The sequence below is a fragment of the Zalophus californianus genome, chromosome 9 (assembly GCF_009762305.2).
Source record: "Zalophus californianus isolate mZalCal1 chromosome 9, mZalCal1.pri.v2, whole genome shotgun sequence".
NCBI classification, from domain to species: domain Eukaryota; kingdom Metazoa; phylum Chordata; class Mammalia; order Carnivora; family Otariidae; genus Zalophus; species Zalophus californianus.
This window is the reverse complement of record NC_045603.1, coordinates 62,726,183-62,739,536: the sequence shown is the minus strand read 5'-3', so window position 1 is coordinate 62,739,536 and position 13,354 is coordinate 62,726,183. Positions and strand designations below refer to the sequence as shown.

The window sequence follows — 13,354 nt, the reverse complement described above, 5'->3', positions numbered from 1 at the left end:
TAAAAGACAAAATGACATTGGCTTTGGCATCAAAGTGACCTAAGTCAAGTCCTGGCTGTGTCTTTTGTGTACTATGTGACTTTGGGCAAGTTATTTCTCTAGTGTCACCTTCCTCATCTGTCAATGAGGATAATATCCACCTAAACGGTTATGGTGAGGAATTAATGAAGTGAAGTGCTTGGTCCTTAATAAAAGTTGAACTTCATTCAAGAAATAGTTACTGAGTACTCTGCTCTGTGCTCGGCTTAGAGCCCTGAATCAGCTAGACTTGTTCCTTGCCCTCACGGCGCCCACAGCTAGGATCTGAGCCAGCCGGGGAGGGGGATCACCGGCTTCCTTGAGGAAGTGACATCTGACCTGAATTCCAGAGGATGGCAGTGTTTGGGCATAAGAAAACAGCTCGTGCCATAGACAAAGAAAAGGAGGAAACACAATCTGTTCGAGGAACTGAAGGTGGGGGGAGGGGGAGGTGGACAGGCCCCAGAGCCCGAGGGGAGGACTGGGGATGACTACCGTTTACAGTAGCCTCTTCCTTATCTTGTTAAGCCCCTGGATCCATGGGCGAGATACTTAATTTTAATGGCTAACAAAACAAAACACCATTGAAATGGCTTCAACTGAAACATTCTGTTCCTAAGTTTTCTAATATTGTACTACACTTGATCTTAGCCAAAAGGCCGAGAAGTGATATTGTAATTGTTTCTTGTGAATTCCTACGTACTTCAGACTTGAATAGCAAGTGAAGCAAACATTGTGTTAGTTCTTTTTTACTCTTGACCCTTAACAGAAGACTTTCCCTTTGGTGTTGCTTTAGAAAACCCAGAATTTAACACAACTGAAATTCAATTCTTGTTAATCTATTAAGGCAGTTGAGAGTGGAATGAATCGCAGCCACCTAATGTCAACAAAAGCAAAAAAGAAATCTGAAAAAAAAAAAAAAGAAATCTGTTCAGTAAGCACCACGTTAATGATTTCCACACCTAAAACCAAAAGTATTTGGGCTACGTTAAAGAATAACCAGAATTCCCTGACCCTTGGAACCACCAGATTCAAGAACAGAGGTCATGTTAATTGAGGGCACAGGAAATGAACATAGAGTGGCCAGTGTTCCCAGTTAACAAACATAAAACAAAAAAAACATAGTAATTTGCCGACCAAGAAAGGTATTATTTTATTCCTAAAGGAAAGTATTTGGGAACCTGTAAAGAATTACATAGAAACAAGGAAAATTGCCATTCAGAATTTACCATTCTAAAAGTAAAAATCTCTCATGTCCAAAAGCATTAATTCAGGCTGTGTCCTTCTCAATCTTTTTTTTTTTTTAAGATTTTATTTATTTATTTGACAGAGAGAGACACAGCGAGAGAGGGAATGCAAGCAGGGGGAGTGGGAGAGGGAGAAGCAGGCCTCCCACTGAGCAGGGAGCCTGATGCGGGGCTCAATCCCAGGACCCTGGGATCACTACCTGAGCCGAAGGCAGATGCTTTAACAACTGAGCGACCCAGGCGCCCCACCTTCTCAATCTTTAAAATGTGTCTGACACTGATGTCAACCTTTTCCTTGGAATAATCTTTTTATTCCATGACTCTAATAGCTAACAATATAAATGTCCATTTATTATGTGCCTTCTCTATGCCAGGCACCAACTTTTTACACAATTATTATTTTTTAAAGATTCTATTTATTTGAGGGAGAGCAGAGCAAGAGAGAGTGTAAGTGAAAGAGAGAGCACAAGCAGGGGGGCGGAGGCAGAGGGAGAGGGAGAAGGAGACTCCCTGTTGAGCAGGGAACCTGATGTGGGGCTTGATTCCAGGACCCTGAGATCATGACCTGAGCCAAAGGCAGATGCTTAACTGACTGAGCCACCCAGCACACCTACACAATTATTTCATATAGTACTCATAACTATACAAGGCAGGTAAATTACCTACAACTGACAAAGGAGAAAGCAGACCAGTGATGTTCTATCACTTGCCCAAAGCCGTATGTTGAGAGGTCACACCAGTATGCCTACATAGCTTACCTGATTCCAAAGCCCAGGCCTCCCCCACAATGTTACAGTGCTTCTTGAGGTCTTCTCAAACCCAGGTCCCTGTGGTGAATGGTCCCCCAAGACTCGTTCAGTCTGTGTTCAATCCCTTGAGCCTTGCTTATACTCCTAGGTTGTGAGCCATCACCTATTTGAAAAAGATTCTTAAACCTCACACTTTTGCCACTCCTCTGATATTGAGAATTGAACATGTCAAAAACAAAATTCACTGGGTCCTTCCCTAAATAAGCAACACTTTCCAATTTCTTCAACACCTATAATTATTTCCCAAGGACCAGATAAAGAGATGCCCTTCTAGAAAGCATTTGCTGGCTGTTTCAAGAAGCTTCCTCCTAGAGAAATCTCTTCACATTCACTAATACCCGCAGGTGTGATTTCACACCACCAATCTCTTCTTCCTTTCTTCTACATGCCAGACACAGTGCTTACTAGATAGCGGGTCTCCAGAAGTATTTACCGATTAATTCCTCATCAAGTCCTGCCTCTTCTACACACCTCTCAGATGGTCCCTTCTACTGCATTTCCACAGCTGCCATCTTAGTCTGAGAACTAAGCCCTGGATGACCACATATATAGACTGAGTGTGGACAGCTGGAATGACAAACCATTTACCTCTGAACTTGCTAGGAATTGCATAATTCAGGGATATGGCAGAAAAGTAGCTCTAAGGTGAGGGGAAGATACTACATCTGGATACAGTAGTCAAAAAAACACGCCTGTTGCAATGGACTCAACCTTCTTTCCCTTCCTTCACCCAATTCGCCCCACTAACCTATGATGGAAAAACAGAAGCTCAGCAAATAACTTTCCTGGGGCACAAAGAAGTGGTTTCCTTGGAAGGCACGAATGTCTGATCTAAGTCACGATCTCTCATGCTAGAAAATGCTTCAAATGGGTCTCCATGCCTTTACCACCCATCTTCATGCCCATAATTTCCAGAACGCTTTTGCCATTCCTGCAACTCAAAATTATAAAGGAAGCTCCTCAGCAAGAAGTTGAATTGAGGTTTCTCAGCTCTGCATTTGGGAGTGTCTGTCCATAAACATCTCAAAACTTCTCCTAGCTTTGTAGGCCAATAGGAAAAGCATGGGGTTTGGGGTCAGAACATTTGGATCCAAATCTCATCACTGCATCTTACTAATATTTTGTCCACTTAGTATAAGAAGATACCACCACCTACATCTCCTGGGATTCTTGTGAAGATGAAGGACATAAATGCAAAAGGTGGTTTGTAAACTATCAAATTGCTGGTCATGTGTGCTGGAGTTTCTTCACATGGAGCATTTGTGAGAAGAACAGAATGGACTTTATCTTTCTATACAGGAAAAGATATTTTACTTCTATAAATGTGGTCCTGGAATTCCAATCAACTGGATTATTAGATACCATAATGGTTTCTGGAGACTCAGTACACTTTTTAAGATTTTATTTATTTATTTGAGAGAGAGCGCGAGCACATTTGCGAGTACAAGCAGGGGGGAGGGGCAGAGGGAGAGAAAAACTTAAGCAAACTTCCTGCTAAGTGCAGGGCCCGACTCAGGGCTCACTCAGGGCTTGATCCCATGACCCTGAGGTCATGCCCTGAGCCAAAACCAAGAGTTGGACACCTAACCAACTGTGCCACCCAGAAGCCCCTCTGGAGACTTGGTACACTTTTAAAGAAATCTCCCATTTAAAAAAACTTGGCACGGGGGCGCCTGGGTGGCTCAGTCAGTTGGGTGTCTGCCTTCAGCTCAGGGTCCTGGGATTGAGCCCCGCATCGGGCTCTCTGCTCAGCAGAGAACCTGCTTCTCCCTCTCCCTCTCCCTCTGCCTGCTTGCACACGTGCGTCTGTCAAATAAAATCTTTAAAATTTTTTTCAAAAAATAACTTGGCAAAGCTCTAATTTTTGCATCTGACAATAAAAAGTTTGGCACCTACATGAGATGCTGCAAAGAACTTCTATACAGAGTGCTAAAGATACAGACATCATTACTCAAATCCCTTTAATCTTGGCTCACACTTTATCCGTCAGGCTAAGCCGGCAGTATTAGGACCATGAAAGTGGCAGCGCTCAGTTCAAGTTCTATCTCATCGCTCAAGTTATGGGAACAGATCATTTACTCTGATCCCAGAGGAAGAGTTTCTTTTCAATTTTATTGTCCACCAAAGCTTAGGAACAAAGAAATCTAAAAACCTTTTTTTTTTTAAAGCAAAAGCTTCAATATTAAAATATGTAATATTTATTTATAAATATAAATGTTGCCATATATCAAATTGCTTATCAATCCATGCAACCTCGTCTGCCCAAATGTTGAAAGTGGGAGAAAACATTGGAGAAAGTGGACACAACTAATAAATCATTAACCTGTCAGCCTGCATTTTTGCTCTTGCTCTGCTTTTATTTTCTTCCCTTCATATTCTGGGAAGGAGGCCTTCCGGGACCCTGAGTAAAATTTTATAAAGAAACATTTGCCTTTTGCTCACACAGCCACTGCACATCCATACCTGGATGACAGATATGTCTGAAAGTGTGAGGATTAGGTAAAAATGGTGCCACCTGGTATCAATTCTTGATTTTTATAGGGTCCTAAGAAACTTCTTGAGAATCTGATGAGAGGTCTAGATCCTCTCCCTGGAAAAATGCTCCTACAAATAAACCTACCATTTCTAGAGGAAAACAGACATCCCAAGTGCCTGAGTATACGGTCATCATTTCCAAATTGCCACATATGAAAATTCAAACTCTGAAATCCTGCTCTTGAAATAGCCTTTAGTCTTTTACCTCCCCCACTAAACCTATTCTTCAGCTTAGAGACCTCTAACGCAGCCACCCTGCCTTGGGCTGTCTCTGGCTGCCAGCCAGCATGGCATCCCTGTTCTAACCACGCTGGACAAAAACCAGCAGACAAAAATCAGTCCACCCTCACACTCCTACTCACGCCTCCTTCTCCTATTGCCATATAAACCTGCCAATTTCTGACTGCGGGGTCTCCTTTACCCCTAATCTGCTGCTGCTGCTGCTTCTTCTTCTTCTTCTTCTTCTTCTTCTTCTTCTTCTTCTTCTTCTTCTTCTTCTTCTTCTTCTTTTTATCTTAGTAAATGGCAAAACTATTTTTGTCCCTCTCACTCAAGCTGGAAACCAGGACGTCATCCTGGCTTTCTCTCTTCCTCACCTCCCACAGCAGGTCAGACACTGTCCCTTCCTTTCTTCCCCCATCATGGCTGCTCACATCCCTCCTTACTTGGATTAACTGGCCTCAGCCTGACCCCTCTGATCTGTCCTCTGGGCTGCGCCCTGGAACCGAAATTTAAAAATCACTTCCTGCCTCAAATCCTTTGATGGCTTCTCACAGTTTTCAGATGAAACCTCAACATCCTTAGCCTAAAATGCAAGGCTCTTGTGATCTGGCCGCACTGGCCGTGTAGCTCTGTCCTCCTCAAGCCCCTCCTATCCCCGGCTCTCCACACCGCGCTGTCTGGGCTGTCTGCTCGGTGTCTTTCCATAAGCTGTGCCCGCTGCCTTGAATACCCCTACCGTCTCCTCTCTTCATCTCAAATGTACTAGGTTCTCTAAAATATCCCATAGGTCACTTTCTCCAAAAAGAACTTCCTTTTTTCTCCAGTTTGATCTTCAGGCCCTTCAGCCAAGCCCAGGCCTCCTCCTCAAACCTCCACAATGTGCTGCCATGTGGCGCTACTCATCTGTCTCCCCAGCCTGACTCGAAGCTTCTTGGGGACAGGGCACTGGTCTTAACACAGCTTTGTATCCGCAGCACTCAATCTCTGGGAAACGCACAAACGATCCCAGCCATTTGCCGCCTCTGTGGCTGTTGTCAGGAGACAGTATGAAGCCTGAGTTAGACTTTTTAGGGCTGCTCAGAAATCTCGTCATTTACCCTCAGCTGCCACAGAGGTCAAACCTCAACTACCCTCATTTCCACACTTCTCCTCTCAGCAGATGACTTCACTACTCACTTCACAGAAGGAAAAACAAAAAGAGAGCCATTGAGTGGGTCTGGAAATTTAAGAACCTCACAGATGCCCTCTCCTGACCAGAGCTGCAAGGCCAGCCCTAGCCTTTTGATTCATCTCTTTCAGGTCTTTTTTCTAACAAGTCATACTCCTTTTGCATCTTCACTCTTCCCTTGTGTTCAAATATCCTAAAATCCACACACCTTCCTCCAGTAAAAACAAAACGCCGAAAGGCAAAAACAAAAACAACAAAACAAAACCCAAAACACTTAGCTTTGCTTTCCCCTGAAATTGCTATGCTCTTTTCCTCCCCTCACTGTCAAATCTTAAAAATACCAAATCCAGTTTTTTTTTTCCCCTACTTCCCACTCACTCCTCAATCCATTATCATTGGGTTTCCAGCCCTACCTGAAACTGTTCTCCACAAAGTCATTACTGCTTTCCAAATATAAAGCCTTCGTCCTCTGGATGAGCTCTGTAGTATCTGATTCTGGCTTCCCTTCTTGAGATCTTCCTCCTTTCTCTTGTGAGTCTTCTTGACCCTCCGGCTGCTCCGTCTCAAGCTCCTTTGCTACCCTCTACTTCACCGGGATTCCATCTTCAGTCCTCTCCATTCCTACAGATTTCCCTTTGTGGAGTTCAACAGGGCTGTCATGTCCAACTCCCCATCACCACCCTCTCCTGGCCTTCGGGGCAGACTGGCTGAATAGAACGCCAGGTACATGTCAGCCATAATCGTTTTCTATTGCTGCCATAACGAATTACCACAAACTTAGTGGCTTAAAACAATACAAATGTATTTCTTACAGTTCTGGAGGACAAAAGTCCAAAATGGGTCTCACTGGGCTAAAATCAAGGTGTTGGCCAGGTTGCTTTTTCTGGAGGCCCTAGGGACAATCTGTTCTCTTGCCTTCTCCAGCTTCTAGAGGCCACACTGGTTCCTTGGCACATGGTCCCTTCCTCCATCTTCAAATCTCTCTCTGGAACTGACTTCCCAGTTTCACTTATAAGGGCCCTTGTGATTACACTGGCTCCACCCAGATAATCCAGAATAACCTCCCATCCCCAGGTCAGCTGGATAGCAACCTTCATTCCATCTGCAACCTTAATTTCCCTTTGCCATGTAACGTAACACATCCAACAGGTTGTGGGGATTGGGATGTGGGGACATATCTGCGAGTAGGGAAGAGGAGGCATTATTCTGCCTACCATCTCAGCTAGACTGGACAAGAAAGAAAAGTATGTAAATGATAGCAGGAACCTGAATGAGGCGCCAGATTGGACTCACATAGAGCCAAGGTGAGAACAGCGTGGAATGGCAAAATAGTTGTGGGAAGAACTGAATGAGGGATACAAAGGGACAAACTGCTGTACCCTCTAGGTTTCAAGAAGAAAATTAGGCTGCATTTTATAGGACAATGCATGTTTGTCCCTCACAAATCTCCCCATGCTAAAATGATCATTTCTATTTCTGGAGCCTTCCCATATTAATCCCTTAACTTGGAATCCTTTGATGAGTCTGAGGATATCTTCCAACCTTCCCCAAAATTCTTCAGGAACTTTAAAATTATGAAACCTAACAAATAATTTTTAATATGCCAAAATGGCCCTAAACATTTGAAAATATGTTTGCGCTCACTCACAATACATGAAATGCTAATTAAAACTACTGTTAGATACCATTTCTCACATATCGGCTCTGCAAAGACTTCAAAAAGTCTGACAACACATTCAGCTGAGCAGGCCATGGAGAGACAGACATTTCCATATATTGCTGATGGGAAGGTAAACTTGTACAACTCTTGTGGAATTTGGCAATATCTAACAAAAGTATACCTGCATTTACCTTTTGGCTCAGCAATCCTAACTCTAGAAATTCATCCTGAAGATACATTTCCAACAACACGAAAATATAGATGCACAAGATAATTCATTACAGCATTGCCCGTACATATGAGTGCTTGAATAAACTATGGCTTCTGCACAGAGGAGTACTACATACCTGCAAAGCAGGATGACACAGAGCTCTACGAAGCGATAAGGTGTGATTTCAAGGATATTGTTAAGTAAACAAGAGCTATGTTAGGTAAAACTATCTATAGTGTGGTACCTTCTCCATAAAAAAAGAAAGGTAAATAAGAAAATACATATGTACATGTTTATTTTTGCAAAAAGAAACTTCAGAAGAATAAACCAGACACTAGGGAGATTGGTTATCTATAGTGGGTGGGTAGGAAGAGAGTAGAAATAAAGGGGAGAGAGAAGTGATACATTTTTTAATGTATCCTTTTAGTTTTGATTTTTGGAACCATGTTAACGTCTTACATAAAATACACAAAAGAATGTCCTATGTAAAATAAAATGAAAAAGGAGGGGAACCCTAAGATGGAAAAATAAAAAACATCTAATTGTATTCCAAATGAAGACTAACCACATTGATGCAGGAGAGAAAAAAAATCAACCCAAATAGCCTTTTTTCCAAGTAACTTTTTTTAAAAATAACAACTTTATTAAGATATAATTCACATATCATACAATTTAAAGTATACAATTAAGTAGGGTTTTAAAAGATTTTTAAACTTATTTGAGAGAGAGAGAGCAAGAGCAGTGGGAGGGCAGAGGGAGAGAATCCTCAAGCAGACTCCCCGCTGAGTGCAGGGTCCAATGCGGGGCTCAATCCCAGGACTCTGAGATCATGACCTGAGCTGAAGGCAGATGCTTAACCAACTGAGCCACCCAGGCCCCCCTAGTGGTTTTTATTATATTCAGAGTTGTGCAACCATCATCACAATCTATTTATTTATTTATTTTTAAAGCTTCTATTTATTTATTTGACAGAGAGAGAGAAAGAGAAAGAGAGCACAAGCAGGGGGGAGTGGCAGGCAGAGGCAGAGGGAGAAGCAGGCTCCCTGCCGAGCAGGGAGCCCAACGTAGGGCTCGATCCCAGGACCCCAGGCTCATGACCTGAGCCAGAGGCAGACACTTAGCTGACTGAGCCACCCAGGTGCCTCCATCACAATCTATTTAAAATTTTTTTCATTAACCCCTGCAAAGACTCTGTAACCATGATCAGTCACTCCCTATCCCCTCCCCCAAGCCCCCCTCCGCCCGGTGTCTCAGAGCCGTAGGCAACCACTAATCTATTTTCTTTCTCTATAGATTTGCCTATTCTGGACATTTCATATAAATGGTTTCACACATTATATGGTCTTCTGTGACAGGCTTCTTTCACTTAGCATGTTTTCAAGATTCATCTATCATTTAGCACCTATCAGTACTTCATTTCTTTTTATGCCCAAATAATATTCCATTGTATGGCTATATCACATTTTATTTCTCCATCAAATGATGGATGTTTGGGTTGTTTCCATTTATTGGCTATTGAGAATAATGATGCTATGGATATCTGCACGCAAGTTTTTGTATAGAAATATGTTTTCATTCCAAGTGATTTTTGAAGATAGTATTTTGACTATTTTCCCTCTGACAAAAAAGAACTATAAAAAATATTTAATGGGCTTGTTTTTCACAGAAGTATGGGTCAGAAATTCTGAAATGAACTTTTGTGTACTCTAGAATTAAGCAAATAAGTAAATATCCTGAAGATAGTGGGAGCCAGGTCTCTCAGAGAGAAAGGAATCACAAATATGAAAAGGGGAAGACTAGAATGAACCTTGTGGAATTGGGTTGAACTTGGAGATGTTACTACACACTCATGATTTTAATATAGATACATAGGAATACAAATAGACATAGATATAAATCCTAATTCTGTCTGCTGAGAGGGCCTAGAAATAATGACACTCCAGTAACAATGAACACCTCTAATGCTCAGAACTTGGTTTCTAAATACCATTCTCCACTAAAATGAATCAGGGCTCCATAAAAAAATGGCTGATTTCAGGGCTGGGGCAGAAAAAGTACAAGTTTAGCCTGGAACATCTTGTTATGCCAGAATATAAAGAAGAATGTTTGAAGAAAGATGGGGTCATGTCAATAGGACATAGAAGCCAGCTTAAAGGGGCTACCACTAGCCAAATCTGGGACAATTTGACTATCAAAATAAATAATGATAGCAATGGATTATAAGCCACTGAATGAAATAGAAATTCATGAGTCCAAAATGATATAAATGAATAATTACATAGGAAAGATGAAAAAAAAATGTGGGGGAGGGAGGAGCCCCTGGGTGCTCGATCAGTTAAGCATCTGACTTTTTTTTTTTTAAGATTTTATTTATTTATTTGACAGAGAGAGACACAGCAAGAGAGGGAACACAAGCAGGGGGAGTGGGAGAGGGAGAAGCAGGCTTCCCCAGGAGCAGGGAGCCCGATGCGGGGCTCGATCCCAGGACCCCGGGATCATGACCCGAGCCGAAGGCAGACGCTTAACGACTGAGCCACCCAGGCACCCCAAAGATTTTATTTATTTGACAGAGACACAGAGAGAGAGGGAACAGAAGCAGGGGGAGTGGGAGAGGGGGAAGCAGGCTTCCCGCCGAGCAGGGAGCCCGATGTGGGGCTGGATCCCAGGACCCTGGGATCATGACGTAAGCCAAAGGCAGATGCCTAACGACTGAGCCACCCAGGCGCCCCAGCATCCGACTCTTGATTTCAGCTCAGATCATGGTTTCAGGGTTGTGGGATTGATCTCAGTGGGGAGTCTGCTTGGGATTGCTCTCTCTCCCTCTGCTCCCCACCCCCTCACATGTGCACACATGCATGTGCTCTCTCTAATAAATAAATCTTTTTTAAAAATTTTAAAAAATAAAATAGGAAAGAAGGGGAAGCAATTTGTTATATTAGAATGCCAACTGAAAATTATAAAAAGAATGATAGATTTAGAAAATGATCATCTGGCAAACAACATTAATTGATTCAGGCAAGGATAAATCAATGGGTAAAAGTCTGATAAATAACAGTATATTTATATAATACTAAAGTGTCTCCTCACAAAATATTTCGTATAAAGGGGAAAAATGGTAATTTTACAGCGGAGAAATTGGCAGATACCACCTTAATCCAAGTGATAAAATTGTGGTGTGCCAGAGTCAACTCACACCACGGGAGTGAGTCCATATCTTCCCAATTTTGTGTTTAGTGATGACATAACAGTAGCCTGAAACTCAGGAGTGGCCCATATCTTCCCAATTTTGTGTTTAGTGATGACATAACAGTAGCCTGAAATTGGCCATTGTGGGAGTATTTACACCATGTAAATTAGTAAATTTGTAAATTAAAATTAGTAGATTTGTAAATCAGGACTTTTTTTCCCCTCTGGATAACCAGTTGTTAGACACTTATCGGAAATATAGTGGATCAAAGTTACTACCACCAAACAAACTAACTTATGTGCCTCTGATATTGCACACCAAGAAGGACACGGGATCACTTTTGTGGTATTCTGCCAAAAATCTATAACTTCAACCTAATGATGAGAAAGTATCCGAAAAAACTAAATTGAGAAACATCCTACAATATAACTGGCCTGCATTAGCAAAATATCAGGGTCATGAGACAAAAGAAGATTGTGAGGATGAGCTTTGTATGTCAACTTGACTGGGCTAAGGGATGCTCAGATAGCTGGTAAAAGTTATTTCTGGGTGTGTCTGTGAGGGTGTCTCCAGCAGAGATTAGCACTTGAGTTGGCCGACTGAATAAAGATCACCCTCACCAATGCAGCTGAGCATCATCAAATCAACTGAGGGCCTAAACAGAACAAAAAGGCAGAGGAAGTGTGAATTTGCTCCCTGCCTAAGCTGGGACATCTTCTGACCTCAGACGTCAATGCTCCTGGTTCTCAGGCCTTCAGACTTGGACAGGGACTTACACTATTGCCAGCTTGCAGATGGCAGATCATGAGACTTCTCAGCCCCCACAATCATGAGCCAATTCCTACAATAAATCTCATCTATATGTATATATACACGAATATAGGCATATGGAGATATATGCAAGCTCATACATATATACTTGTGTGTATATATATGTGTGTGTTTATATGTATGCATATATATCTCCTATTGGTTCTGTTTCTCTAGAGAATCTTGACTAATACGACTAAGGAAATGTTCCAAGTTAGAGGAGAATAGAGAGACTTGACAACCAAATGCAGTATGCATTCCTGATTGAATCTTAGATTAGGAAAAAAATTGTCATTAAGGTCATCATTGGGAACTTATTTGGTGAAATACAAATAAAACCTTTCGATTGTAGGGGCGCCTGGGTGGCTCAGTCATTAAGCGTCTGCCTTCGGCTCGGGTCATGGTCCCAGGGTCCTGGGATCGAGCCCCGCATCGGGCTCCCTGCTCAGCAGGAAGGCCTCGGGGACGTCCCTTCTCCCTCTCCCACTCCCCCTGCTTGTGTTCCCTCTCTCGCTGTGTCTCTCTCTGTCAAATAAATAAAATCTTAAAAAAAAAAAACCTTTCAATTATAGTATTATAGCATAGTAATATTCCGATTCTGACCATGGTACTATGGCTACAGAAAAGAATGCCCCAAATGCCTACAGAAGTTTTTAGGGGTTAGGGCGCCTCAGTATGCAACTTGCTCTCAGATGGTTCTCAGGAAGAAACAGAAATTTTTCTTGAGAAAAATGATAAAGCAAATGTGGCTAAATGTTAACAAAAGGGAATGTGGGTGTCGGACATGCAATTCTGTGCAGTATTCTGGGAATTTCTCTGCAAATTTGAAATTATTTAAAATATTAGCGTTATAAGGAAAAAACCGTGAACGCTACGTGGTCTTCTGCGCTCATCTTTGTGGCTGCGGTCAGAAAGAGGCGGTGAGCCAGGACGTCCCCGAGGCCTCAAGCGCCGGAAGGCTGCGGGGTACAACAGAAGCGAAAGCAGTGTCCACCACCAACCCGCCCCGGGAGCCACAAGACTTCCCACATGCTCCCCGCACAGGCGCAGGGCAGCGGCTCACTCAGCACCTTCCTGCACCCGTCCACCCGCCCGGCCCTCTGATTGGCCGCGGGCCTAGTGACATCACGTCCTTTGCAGCTGGGCGCTCGTGCAGCTCGAGGCTATGCAATGGTCGCAGGTGTGAAGGCCTTGCCTCCAGGTGACCCCGGACAGGCTCGTGGCACCTGAGCCCAGGATCCGGGCCCCAGTGGGTGCCCCTCTAGCAAGTGCATATTCTTTAAAGACAACAATCTTGGCCTCAGAGGGCTAAAACAGCCCGCTGCCACCAAAGCCCAGTGTTGTACATGGGCCCACTTTCCTCTTGATTTGGGGCCCTGGAATCAGGTAGTGGGACTCCCAGCCACAGAAGGAAGTTGGGAGCTCCCTGTGAAGGCAGAGTAAAAGTAAAAGCATCTTCTTCAAAGCCTTAATGTTTCCTTAATATC

General features: G+C 43.0%; 1 pseudogene; it reads right to left on the bottom strand.

The window, feature by feature from the left end:
• Positions 1 to 527: 527 nt before the first annotated feature.
• LOC113923311 lies at positions 528 to 689 on the bottom strand (annotated as a pseudogene).
• Positions 690 to 13,354: the final 12,665 nt, after the last annotated feature.